Consider the following 14,894-nt stretch of genomic DNA (forward strand, 5'->3'; position numbering starts at 1 on the left):
GGGAAAGGTAGTCAACAAGAACTGCAGAACTAAAGGTAAGATACTACTACTTTTTTGTAGTTTTGTTCAATTTCTACATGCTGAGTAACAGAGAATGTCCTATCTGGCTGTGGAACAGGGCTTTCTATCCCTGCTTAGATAAGCCTGCAGTGGCGAACTGTCAGCGGGAGAGAGAGTGAGGCAGGGATTCCAACCAAGGAGTTATGGGAGTATTATCAGATCATGCAGGAGAGATGTTTTCAGCAGCACAAGCACAACAAGTTAAAATGTGTCAGCTAGTGTAATCAGTATACTTAAAATGTAATCAAGCACCCGATTTAAGCACTCACCAATGAACAAATAAAAACTAATATAACTTTGCCTCAACTCTGTACTGAAGCATGTTAACCATCTTATTATTTTACTCTACCGAGAACTGAACATATTGACATATTCAATGGTATTTCCCACTTTGATCTTCTTCTGCATTATTCCTTGTCCGGACTTTCAAACTAGCCCTAATCTGCCTCTGTATGGGTTTATACACAAAATATGATTACATAGTGAACTGTGAAAATAATAAAATTGACATATTGTTGAACATTTATAGGGAAGCAATGAAACATTTCTGAACGTGTGCAATATGTAATCAAACAAGCACAATATTAATCCATACTTTGCTTTGCACTCTAGACCTTGAATTAATTTTAATGGTTAAAATACTACTAATGATTAACTTTTTTTTCAACCAACTTATTCTAAGGTTTGACATAACTCCCAATGATACCTATTTTCAGCCTTATCTACAATTCTCGTTAGATATAACAGCAATTATATCTCCAATACTTTTGAAATGAATCCAAGAGCAATCCATGGGGACTCACTGTTATATTTTGATGATTTTTATCCATGTCTGCATCAATTCTATGAATCCCCTCTCAACATTGCAATTTTTCTGCTATGAGAAAATGACTGCCTTGGGTTTATCATGAATTAAGCATGATCTTCCTAAATGCTTTCACTTTACAACACTACATCATGATTCTGTTAGCACTGATCCAAAAAGTTTTAATTAAATTAAGCTGCATGAGTTGAAATTAAGATTTCCTGGTACAGATGTTGCAGACATCAGTTAGAGCAAACATTCATTAGTCACCAGTGACTAAAGTCTCTGGAAAAAAAAAAAGTGAGAGCATTTCAAACACCAGAACCAGCCAATTGATTGCCTCGCTACTGAACTAATTCTAATTTAAAGGGTTTCTTGTGGGTAATGTACATATCTTTGTAGATATAATTAAAGCTGACATGCAATTCATTAAAAGAGTCAGGCAGTTTTGATTAGGATGTTTGTATTTAAATGAATTATGAGGCATCTTATTCTTTTCATAAAGGACCTTTAAAGATACCATAACCATATTTTGTCACTGAGGATTAGAGCTCAGTGAGTTGGGTAATGTAAGTTTGGGATTAAAATAAAGTGGGTTGTTTTGTGGAACACTACATTTGCTTTGGCTTATTTAGATAATTAACTACCCATTTCAGACAAAGGGAAAATAGGGATTGACATCATAATATAAAACATGTTTGACGATTTCATTTGGGCAAATTATATATCAGTTTTATTTTACTGTGATTTGTATTTTTTCTTTACAAAATATACTCTTTTAGAACCAAGTGAAATATTTTGTTCAATATCTAAAAATCTGTGTCATGTGTATCTTTTAAGTTAGTTGGCCTTACTAAAAAAGCTTAATATTTGACATTTTTATTGGAACTATGCATTGGTTACTGCCTTCCTTTGTTTTTATACAATAGATTGCCATTTTTTTATACCTTTTACTTACATTCTTTGGGTGTTTAACTACTAAAAATGGAAGAGGTTATCCTAGATATAATATAAGGTCAAGGGCTAATTAAAGTATTTCGAGAATTGGGCAAACTAAATGGTCCTGAATGGTTCTTATCTGCCATCACATTCTATGTTTCAATGTTACTGCAGAGCACAAAAGGCAGGGAAGCCGATTATTGCATCTTAAAGCCTTAACATATTCGGTTCTTCATTCAGAGTACCATTTATGGCACCATAAAAAATTGGTATAGAATGGAGAAGAACGTGCTTATTTTTTTTTATTAATTTTGGTGTTTAGGTAGGTCCAGTCCACCCAGTCAAATGCATTTTTGGCATCAGTGGATAGGAGGTATTTTTGGGGGGAACAAGGGGTTGAGTGGGGATGTAGAAGTGACTTAGTTTCTCATGAGTACACATTTACCAAATGGGAAAGAAATAAGGGGAACAAAAAAGCCCTTAGGTGAAAGCAGCCCAATAATTGTAAAACTTAACTAGTAATCAGAAATCTTATTAAAAGACATAATAGTTGAATCTAATAAGCGCATTATGTTTATAGCATAAATATAGCCTTATAGCCTCTTTATTTTCCCCCAGCCCAAGTTGTTTTCCCTTTATTTGGGTACTTTTATCTAGCGAACACAGACCACCCCCTGGCTCGTTAACTTTAATGCAACCAAAAACTAAAGTGCACTCTCTGGGTGACCGCCATTCATGTAAATGAAGAACACATGCTCTGGAAAATGGCAGCAATCTTGTCTTTAGAACACAAGCAGTGGTACTAGGTCATCAAGTGCCTGGAATTTAAAGATGGATACTGTACCTCGCGAATAGTGATGTACCGAACTGTCCGCCGGCGAACAGTTCCCGGCGAAATTAGCGTGTTCGCGTTCGCCGCGGCGGGCGGACACATGCGCAGTTCGATCCGCCCCCTATTCGTCATCATTGGGCAAACTTTGACCCTGTGCCTCTCGGTCAGCAGACACATTACAGCCAATCAGCAGCACTCCCTCCCTTCCACACCCTCCAACCTCCCTCCCAGCATCCATTTTCGATTCATTCGGAAGATGCATGCTTAGTGAGAGGAGGGAAAGTTTAGCTGCTGCTGATTAGATAGGGAAATTGATAGCTAGGCTAGGGTATTCAGTGTCCACTACAATCCTGAAGGACTCATCTGATCTCTGCTGTAAGGACAGCACCCCAAAAAGCCCTTTTTAGGGCTATAACATCAGGCTGCTTTTTTTTTTTTTTTTTTTCCTGTGTAATGTAATTGCAGGTGCCTGCCTGCCAGCTTCTGTGTGAGGTTCACATTGGATACTGTGCCTACTTGCCCAGTGACACCACTCATATCTGTTTTAACAATAGGTTAAGCTTTACATTTAAAATAAATATTTTTTTTCACTGTAATAGAAGAGCAGTTGCCTGCCTGCCAGCTTCTGTGTGAGGTTCACATTGGATACTGTGCCCACTTGCCCAGTGCCACCACTCATATCTGTTTTAACAATTGGTTAAGCTTTAGATTTAAAATAAATAATTTTTTTCACTGTAATAGAAGAGCAGTTGCCTGCCTGCCAGCTTCTGTGTGAGGTTCACATTGGATACTGTGCCCACTAGCCCAGTGCCACCACTCATATCTGTTTTAACAATTGGTTAAGCTTTAGATTTAAAATAAATAATTTTTTTTCACTGTAATAGAAGAGCAGTTGCCTGCCTGCCAGCTTCTGTGTCAGGTTGGATGCCTTGCCCATTTGCACAGTCAGTGCCTCCACTCATATCTGTTTTAACAATAGCTTAAGCTTTAGATTTTAAAGAAATCATTTTTTTTCACTGTAATAGAAGATCAGTTAGTTGTCTGCAAGCATCTGGGTGTCAGGCCTACTTCAGCGTGTGCTCTGCAGACCTGTGCCAGCGTGCTTTGACAGTTGCCAATCATATCTGGTGTCTCTTTAGCGTGCTTGTACAAAGAAAAAAGGTTTCCAGTGTAAGCTAATAGCAGACAGTCAGTGTCCTTCAAGCGGCTCTGTCAGGCCTTCCTTCAGCGTGTGCCCTGCACAACCCTGCCAGCGTACTTTGACAGTTGACACTCATATCTGGTGTCTCTATAGCGTGCTTTTACAACCAAAATTTAGTTTCCACTGTAATAGAAGAGCAGTTGCCTGCCTGCCAGCTTCTGTGTGAGGTTCACATTGGATACTGTGCCTACCTGCCCAGTGCCACCACTCATATCTGTTTTAACAATTGGTTAAGCTTTACATTTAAAATAAATATTTTTTTTTCACTGTAATAGAAGAGCAGTTAGTTGTCTGCAAGCGTCTGGGTGTCAGGCCTACTTCAGCGTGTGCTCTGCAGACCTGTGCCAGCGTGCTTTGACAGTTGCCACTCATATCTTGTGTCTCTATAGCGTGCTTTTACAACCAAAATTTTGTTTCCACTGTAATAGAAGAGCAGTTGCCTGCCAGCCAGCTTCTGTGTGAGGTTCACATTGGATACTGTGCCTACTTGCCCAGTGCCACCACTCATATCTGTTTTAACAATTGGTTAAGCTTTACATTTAAAATAAATATTTGTTTTCACTGTAATAGAAGAGCAGTTAGTTGTCTGCAAGCGTCTGGGTGTCAGGCCTACTTCAGCGTGTGCTCTGCAGACCTGTGCCAGCGTGCTTTGACAGTTGCCACTCATATCTTGTGTCTCTATAGCGTGCTTTTACAACCAAAATTTTGTTTCCACTGTAATAGAAGAGCAGTTGCCTGCCTGCCAGCTTCTGTGTGAGGTTCACATTGGATACTGTGCCTACTTGCCCAGTGCCACCACTCATATCTGTTTTAACAATTGGTTAAGCTTTACATTTTAAAGAAATCATTTTTTTTTCACTGTAATAGAAGATCAGTTAGTTGTCTGCAAGCCTCTGGGTGTCAGGCCTACTTCAGTGTGTGCTCTGTAGACCTGTTCCAGCGTGCTTTGACAGTTGCCAATCATATTTGGTGTCTCTTTAGCGTGCTTTTAAAACCAAAATTTGTTTTTCACTGTTATAGATTGAATAGCAGTTACTTGTCTTCAAGCGGGTGTCTCAGGCCTACAGTGTGTGCTCTGCAGAACTGTTCCAGTGCACATTGCCAATCATATCTGGTGTCTCTATAGCGTGCTTTTAAAACCAAAATTTGTTTTTCACTGTTATAGATTGAATAGCAGTTACTTGTCTTCAAGCGGGTGTCTCAGGCCTACAGTGTGTGCTCTGCAGAACTGTTCCAGTGCACATTGCCAATCATATCTGGTGTCTCTATAGCGTGCTTTTAAAACCAAAATTTGTTTTTCACTGTTATAGATTGAATAGCAGTTACTTGTCTTCAAGCGGATGTCTCAGGCCTACAGTGTGTGCTCTGCAGAACTGTTCCAGTGCACATTGCCAATCATATCTGGTGTCTCTATAGCGTGCTTTTAAAACCAAAATTTGTTTTTCACTGTTATAGATTGAATAGCAGTTACTTGTCTTCTGTCACGTTCTGTTCCTGGTTGCGGATCATTCTGGTAATGGCTTCTGGTATCCAGTACTCCTTTTGCTATTCTTGTTTAATATTTCTTGGTTTTTGGTTTTCTATTCTGTCTGGTTTTCTTTATGCTGGGATTTCTGGGTTCATTCCTATAGTTCGTCCCTGGATTTCCCAGTCTCCAGGTTTCCTTTTTTTTTTTTTTTTTTTTCATTGTTAATTTTTTATTTCTTACACACACAGAAAAAACAACACAAGCCATAAACAACACAAAACACAATAACATAAAACTAAATAAAATAAAAATAAAAATACATAAACAAAATAAATTCAATTTTACTTTTCTTTGCTATTACCTTGATTTAATTTACAATCCTTATATTCAACTTATACCAGTATGCAAAGTAAAAATAATTGACATTGACAATTAGTTCTTACTCACAAGCGGAATGCTCAGCATATTCGTCCTGTTTTAACAGTTTTAATACTATTTTACCTAAATCTTTCAGCTTTGCAGTCATACCCTATCAATTATTCATTAATATGCAATAATGTACATGCTTTAACCTCATATCTGTTTTAGGCTATTCCTCCTTTTGCTATAACCTCTATTTATACCTTACACCTATATGCTAACCAATCTTGCCATGCTTTTTCATGGCCCCCTTCTCTTCCTTCTATTTTATTTACTATTCTCTCATATTCATACGTCTTGTCTACTCTTTCCTGCACTTCCAAAATATATGGTGGGATTGTTTTTTTCCAATTTTGAGCAATGCTTATTTTTGCAGCGATTAATATATGAATAATAACTACCTTATTTTTTATTCGACTCCACTCTTGGTATATATGTAAAAGATAGAACTCAGGGAAATTTGGTATCACTGTATCCATTAAAATTTGAATTACTAATTTAACATCGTTCCAAAACTGTACAAGACGAGAGCATGCCCAAAAAATATGTAATAAAGTTCCCTTCTCCCTTTGACACCTCCAGCACCTGTCAGAGGCAGCTTCATACATTCGAGACACTTTTGCGGGAACTAAGTACCAACGCATTAATATTTTGCTATAAGCTTCCCAATATGTAAGGCTGTGAGATATTTGTTTAGTCATTTTTATAGTTTGATACCAATGGGATAGATCAAAGGTTTTTGATAGGTCTCGTTCCCATAATATCATATAAGGCAACTTTTCTTCCCCATTTACATATAAAAGGCTTTTGTAGCATATTGAAAGAGTTTTACTCTCCATATTAGGGTTCAAACAGAATTTACCCAACCAAGTCACTAAGGCCATATCTAATTTTAACAGCTTATTTTCTAACAAAAAATTCTTGATCCTTAAATACGAAAATACCTCTTTATTCGGAAGGGCAAACTCTGCCTGCAAACTAGGATATGATTTGAGCCCTGCCTCATTATATAACATATGCACTTTACTAATGCCATTAGTTTCCCAAGTATTCAAATTTAAATCTTGTATAAAGTACTTTATTACATATAATGGTGCTAAGACTAATAGCTTTACATCTTTTAGCAATTTAGGAGTCCATTTTGACCAATGATAGAGCATTAATTTTGTCGTAGAAAGCATGTTTTTGCCTATTGACCCATTCATTAAGGTCTCCCATAAAAGCTTTTCTATTAAATAGGGTTTCGCGCAAGCTTGTTCCAGTTTTAACCATACTGGTGAATTTAAACGGAAAAGTACTGCCAAAGCATAGGACAACATAGATGCCTGATAATATTTAATAATGTTAGGAATACCCAATCCGCCTTGTAGATATGGAAGCTCTGTAAGCCTAGCTGCCACCCTTGGCGGTTTTTTTTTCCATATGTATGAGTTAAACATAAGTTGAAATTTTTTTAATAAATTTTTTGGCACAGCCATAGGAATAGTTCGAAAAAGATACAATACATGGGGTAAGGCCATCATTTTAATTGTGTGTACACGCCCTAACCAAGATGTCCCCAAAGTCCCCCAATTTTCTAACTGATCTTTTAATTTATGTAATACAGGAATATGATTATGCTTAATTAAAAGAGAGCTCGTTTTAGTAAGTTTTATGCCCAGGTATGTTAGAAAATCTTTGCGCCAATCGAACGAGTAAGTACCTGCTAATTGATTTATCTCCGTTTTAGGTACACCCAACGGTAACGCCTGGGTTTTTTTAACATTATTTTTATAATAGGAGATCATACTAAATCTTTCCAACAGTTTAACTAAATACGGTAATGATTCTTTAGGTTTTGATACAAATAAAAGTGCATCATCAGCAAAAAGAGCTAATTTTTGTTCCCCAACCGGGGTATTTAACCTTTAAATGTTTGTTTTATGTGCCACACCCTTATGTTTCCAGCTTTCATTATGTGTTGGAGTTCCTGCAGGCAGCGGCTCAAAGCTTCTGTCCTTTCTTGCAGGTAAGTGCTATATATGTGTTCTTAATCTGTGGTTGTTTTAGCATACATTAGGCAGTGTAGGACCTGCCAGATATGGGGTACATTGGCGTTGTTGGCAGGCTTATGCAATGTATGATCATATAGTGTGACTAAACCCCCATGATTTCCATATGTAGTACTTAGTTATTTCTCCTCTTGTTTTGCCTATGTTATCTTGTCGTGTCTTAGTTTGTATATACCTGTCCATGTTCAGCCCTGTCCCGTCATGCCCATGTTTAGTTAATGTTCCCTTATGTATTGTGTCATGTTCTGGGTTTAGCTTCCTATCCTTCTCTGGTTCTGGGTTCTACTAGTTATGTCTTGTTTTCATGTTTGGTGCCTGTTCTAGCTTTGTCTTGTTTCTAGTACTGGATACACCCTTGCTGCAGAGCCTCCCTATACAGCTCCTGGGAGGTCTGCTTATTTCCTAGCTCCTAGTTCCTTGGATCCGCAAAAGCTGAATCAGGGTTCTGGTTGTGGCTGCACAAACGCTGGTGCTCAACACCAGGGGGCGTGCGGTTACCCTGCACCAGACCCTGCTAATCCACCTCCACGCTGAAGACTCCCACTTCATCAGGCATTATGGGTCCCGGTCCATGCCCCGCCACCTGGACACTGTGTCTGGGTTCCGGGCACCGGACTACCACCCTGACATCTTCAAGCGGGTGTCTCAGGCCTACAGTGTGTGCTCTGCAGAACTGTTCCAGTGCACATTGCCAATCATATCTGGTGTCTCTATAGCGTGCTTTTAAAACCAAAATTTGTTTTTCACTGTTATAGATTGAATAGCAGTTACTTGTCTTCAAGCGGGTGTCTCAGGCCTACAGTGTGTGCTCTGCAGAACTGTTCCAGTGCACATTGCTAATCATATCTGGTGTCTCTATAGCGTGCTTTTAAAACCAAAATTAGTTTTTCACTGTTATAGATTAAATAGCAGTTACTTGTCTTCAAGCGGCTCTGTCAGTCCTTCCTTCAGCGTGTGCTCTGCAGAACTGTTCCAGTGCACATTGCCAATTTACGTTGCACTCATTAGAACCAAACACTGTGGGGTGATTTCACCAAGGACCACACGACGGAACAGGATCTGATTTTTAGGGTCCTTCAAATTGAAAAGGAGGATCCGGTATTTATTCTTATATCTGCTGTCAGTACACAGGAAAAGTTTAAATATTTCTTGTTCTACGTTCTCTGCAACTCCACGCACCGACTCATCCAATACGTGAAGATCTGGGGTTTCTCTGACTCTCCTCAGTAGTGTATCAAACAGAGTCTGCACTGTGGTAACACAGACATCTTCAGGACATAACTCAACTATTTGCAGATAGGCAGTCTGCAGCTTCTCTTTTTCACCTGTTCTCTTCTTTCTCTTATGCGTATTCTTGTCTATATGCAGGTGGTCTCTTGCCTTTCTTTTAACCAATTCGTTCCTTCCATATGGTTTCAAAAGATCTCTGGCATCATTACTTTCAACGCAAATAACGTCATCATAGTTAGTCTCCTCATTATTCACCGGGAAGAGAGTGTTTGCACTGACTACCCACAGCATGCTCTTGCCATTGCCTACTCCACCTTCAACGACAGGGTGCAAGTCCCAAGGAGAAGGATCATTCACTTTATTATCTGTCTTTATTTCACAAGTAGTGCCTGGAACATCCTCATGGGTCACAAGATGTACATCTGGACTAATGTCAACCCCAGGGTCTGGAAAATCATCAATTTGAAATTTTTCGAATAATCCCAGTGGGCTGCCACATTCTTCCTCCTCTGATGGTATTAAAGTTTGCAGAGATTCACTATGGGGTGGTGTCAAGCATTTTGGAGAACAATCAAGCATCTCCATCCCAATACGTTTCAGATGTCCTATCAGCTCTTCCACCCTATGCGATACTATGGGACGGCTACCCGTGACGTCATTACTCACGGCCCTATTTCACGCGGACACTCTGTGTCAGTGTGTATCATGGTCTCTGTGGACGGTGAACAGTCTCTATTCTGCTCTGTGTCAGTGTGTATCATGGTCTCTGTGGACAGGGAACAGTCTCTAGTCTGCTCTGTGTCAGTGTGTATCAGGGGTTTTGAGGACAGGTGTCAATCCATATCTGCCAAGTGACCCTATGTAGGGGGAACAGTCCCTATTCTGCTCTGTGTCAGTGTGTATCATGGTCTCTGTGGACAGGGAACAGTCTCTATTCTGCTCTGTGTCAGTGTGTTTCAGGGGTTTTGAGGACAGGTGTCAATCCATATCTGCCAAGTGACCCTATGTAGGGGGAACATTCCCTATTCTGCTCTGTGTCAGTGTGTATCATGGTCTCTGTGGACAGGGAACAGTCTCTATTCTGCTCTGTGTCAGTGTGTATCAGGGGTTTTGAGGACAGGTGTCAATCCATATCTGCCAAGTGACCCTATGTAGGGGGAACAGTCCCTATTCTGCTCTGTCAGTGTGTATCAGGGGTTTTGAGGACAGGTGTCAATCCATATCTGCCAAGTGACCCTATGTAGGGTGAACAGTCTCTATTCTGCTCTGTGTCAGTGTGTATCAGGGCTGGGCTTTGAGGACAGGTGTCAATGTTAGGTGATTTCTGCCCTTTATGGATTAAAAGCAGACTCTGCATCAACTGTGCAATTTTCCATGGGAGTTTTGCCATGGACCCCCCTCTGGCATGCCACAGTCCAGGTGTTAGTCCCCTTGAAACAACTTTTCCATCACTATTGTGGCCAGAAAGAGTCCCTGTTGTTTTTAAAATTCGCCTGCCCATTGAAGTCAATGGCGGTTTGCTCGGTTCGCCGGTTCGCGAACATTTGCGGAAGTTCGCGTTCGCCGTTCGCGAACCGAAAATTCCGGGTTCGCGAGAACACTACTCGCGAACCTTGGTAATTTTGTACCGCCGCCTGCTTCTGTTCCCGACAAGTCAGGAGAGCGCTGTTCGTGTGAAAGGTTCTCACAAACGAGGCGAACATTCACTACCGTTCGGTTATTTACATATAGGAACTCCCGAACGCTGACTGACTGCTACCACTTATCTCATGGAACTAATTTGGGCAGACACCATGTGGGCGGTTTGTCAAAACTTTACCCCGGTGGTGATTCGGCTGTATTAGCAGGATCTGTGCACTATTTGGTCAATTAGGGCACTCAGTTCCAGGCTATTCCTATTAATATTATGTGTGTTTTGGGGTGTTTTATATTTTATGCATTGTACCTCTATTACCTGTGAGATGATTAGTTTAAGCAGACACAGAGACGCCTGGGCGTGTTGTTCCCATGTTTTGGGTGGAGACCCCCTGCTGGGGGTGTGTGTATAAAAGTGGGCCATCTGGCCATAATAAAAGATCCCTGTTATACCCTTCATCAAATCTCGACTGATGTTTGGGTATGCGATAATTGCAGCATTTTGGGAGCTTTCTAACGAATGTACTGCACAAAGTACATGAGGTACGTTACAGCTGCCTCTGTTTAAAAGGGACAATTGATTGGCAAATAACTCTGTTAATAAACTTATATTGAAACATAGATATTGTACACAAAGATAGGTGAGAAACAAGGATAGTGAATATCCTAAGATAATCATATAACTGCCTGGACTGTGCCTGAAAGCTAATCATCCAAAGTATCTATGGATAAAGCTCCAGGTATTAAAAGATGAAAGCTAAGAAACAAAGTAACTAGATTTGTGCACATAATATGGATACAGAAGCTAAGAGTGATAAATATCACTGAATATTCTATTATGTCACTTTAACATTTAACCCTAAAATATCAGGCAACAAACTAAAAAACTCTTTATTGAGGCAACAATAACTGGGAGATTTTAACCACTGGGTGATCAAAATATGGTATCTAATGTCTTGAGTGAAAAGACAAGAGTGTGCTGAAATACAAAATGAAAAAGGTAACAAAATGTAAAACAGGTGGGGGGCCATAGTCTGTTATTATAATGGTGGTTATAGTCTTTTTGGAGGGAGGTGGTAGTTGGGAGCAGGGCCAGTCCATCCATAGGATGGAAGGGAGCCATGGAACCAGGCTGCACTTTTACAGGGGTGGCATTTTGCCACCCCGACCGTTAAGAGCCTGGGCCGCCTCTGCTGCGTAGATATGCAGTGAGACGGCTCTCTAATTGCCTTGGGGCAGATTGACCTGGAGGGGGCCCCCCTTCGTTCAGTCTGCCTGAGGAGAGCCTCCTCTCTGCAGCTCCACCAGGTGTGAACTGCAGAGTTCGCATAACTCAAACACTTGGTCTGCAGCTCACACCCGTCTGAGCTGCAGACAGGACAGCCATCCCACTGGACCACCAGGGAAATAGTATGTCATTTTCAGCATTCCTACACCATGCCCCCACAATCCACCCCCCACACAATGCCCCCACAAACCACCACCCGTACCATGGACTTTGGCCCGGATGGCTACACCACCAAATATTCTAAAACATTCCTGACTGAACAGCAAATTAATTTTCTGAACACATTAAACCCCGTTGCCCAAACAGCGTCCCTCCCTTCTTCCTCTCTGGAGGCACATATTGTGTTGATACCCAAACCAGGTAAAGATTCAACCATTTGTGGCAGCTATTGCCCAATATCCCTGATAAATCTTGATTTAAAAAAAATCATGAAAATACTAGCCTCATATTATAATATACTAGCATTATACTCATACTGAAACCCTTCTTGAAAGGCATTAGAGACAACCAGACCATCCGGGGCATTCAGGTACAACAAAAGGAAGACAAGATCTCGGCATTCGCCAACGATCTTCTCTTTACCATACACACCCTTTCACATACAACAAACTATCAAATTTCCCAGTCAGTTTCTCCAAAAGTGAAATTTTACCACTGCGCATTGAGCAATCCACCCAGGCGCAACTAAAATCTAAATACCACTTCACCTGAGCAAATAAGACAATCACCTACCTAGGAATCCGCCTATCAGCTAACGTAACTTCTACCTTCAATTTTGAACCACTCTTCCAATCCATCTCCAAAGAATTGGTGACATGGCACAAACCAAACTTCAACTGGTTATGTAGAATAAATATCCTCAAAATGAACACACACCCTAAACTACTTTATTTATTCCAAACATTGCCAATAACCATACCCAAACCCTTCTTCACTAGGCTTCAACGTCTCTTTACTACCTTCATTTGGGCACACAAACAGCCAAGGATACCCTATGAAATTCTGACAAGGCACAAGTCCAATGGCGCCTGGGAGTACCCCATATGGAAAAGTACTACAAGGCTATCATGCTCACCAGAGTATACAAATGGTCCACTTACCCACATATTAAGCAATGGACACAATTAGAAAAAACCCTGTTCCAAGTACCACTCCACATGTACCCATGGCAAAAAACTAACCCTGCAACATTACTAGCTTGACATGCGGATCACCCTACCATCCTCCCCACACTTAGGATTTGGACATCCATAAGGGAAGTTGAAAGTATCTCCCCTCACCCATCCCCTCTATACCCCCTAACCTACAATCCACTCTTCCCACCTTTGTCTACCCTGCACTATATCATAGTCTCCTTATTTCTCAAATCGAACCTCCCTGCTCAGTAACCCTTGAGGTCCTATTTTTGATTGATGATCCAAATTTGGATCTATATATATACTTTTGGTACATAGGTTTCTCACCCACACAAGGTTATATTTGAGACTTATTTCCCCAGTATTTTAATCTATACCACTACGGTTGTTCTAATTTATTTATATCACTTTTGTTTTTTCACGTTTATAATTTTTATTTCTATTTCTAATCGGCTCATTATAATAATAAAGGTTAAGACCACTAAGTTATGAGACTTTTACTTTCTTGAGGTCCTCAATTATGGAGCGTGATCCACCTGCCTGTGAGGGGTTTCACTTACTCCATACTCTCTCTTTTCTGTTCTATATTTAGGGTTTAATCCCTTGAGTACCTCTGTAACCTTGATTAAGGTTAGTAGTGCTGACTAGTGCAACACTATAACCTTTTTCTCTCTTTCATTTTTGTACTTAGGAATTAAACATACTTCACCTCGGGATTAGAGGAAAAAATAGCACTCAACCCCCTATGGGAATATTATGGGATGTAAATCCAAGCTTTGCCAACTTGAGATGACACAGTCCTCAAAAAATATTGGAGATTTACTCCTGGTAGCCGTGGCCTACCAAGATGTTGCTGTGCGAGAGGTCTCTAACTGTACCTCAGAGGAAAGTGCACCAGAGGACACTGGGAACCCTTTTAGGCTGGTGACAGCCTGAATAGACCCTGTAAAAGCTCTGGAAAAGATACCAATGAGCAAAGCTGAAATCCAAATCCTCCTCACAGAGCTAAAGACCCTATTTGCTGCAGACATTGTGCTCATCCAGGCAGAATAAGGCACAGTGACGGCTTGCTGTGTAGAAATATGGAGAAGTCATGAAAGATGGCAAGATTATAAATCCAGACGTGGACCAATTGCTCACGGTGCCTAGAGGGATATTGGATATACCTCACTGATGATACCTTGCAAAGGTTACTTGATTGTCTGAGGTTGCTGTATGTCTCGTAAAGAGGGAACTTGCTGGCATTCTGCAACTGGACTGCCCGTACGGGTGGGACCAGTCTGATATGCTTCATATATGTTCTCTCTGTAATGGCACAGTCTGAGCGGGGCCCCACCAAAGGGCAGGCTAATTGAGCTGTTGTCCGTTCTCACCTCTCTTGCTACTTATTTTTCTCTCCTTAAGTTTAAAGGGCAATCCAGACGTGAACCCCTTGCTCACAGTGCTTAGAAGGATATTGGCAATACCTCACTGATGATACCTTACAAGGTTGAAACGATTGTGTAGGATTGCCGTATCTCTTGTTAGAGGGAACTTCCTGGCATTTTGGATCTTGACTGCCCATACGGGTGGGACCAGTCTGATATGCTTCAGATATGTTCTCTCTGTAATGGCACAAGTTGAGCTAAAACCAGCTTGAGATCTGAGCGGGGACCCACCGAAGGGCAGGCTACTTGAGCTGTTGTCCGTTCTCATCTCTCTTGCTACCTAATCTTTCTCTCCTTAAGTTTAAAGGGCAATCCAGACATGGACCCCTTGCTCACGGTGCCTAGAGGGATATTGGATATACCTCACTGATGATACCTTACAAAGTTTAAATGATTGTCTGA

The sequence above is a fragment of the Pelobates fuscus genome, chromosome 1, assembly GCF_036172605.1.
Source record: "Pelobates fuscus isolate aPelFus1 chromosome 1, aPelFus1.pri, whole genome shotgun sequence".
Classification (NCBI taxonomy): domain Eukaryota; kingdom Metazoa; phylum Chordata; class Amphibia; order Anura; family Pelobatidae; genus Pelobates; species Pelobates fuscus.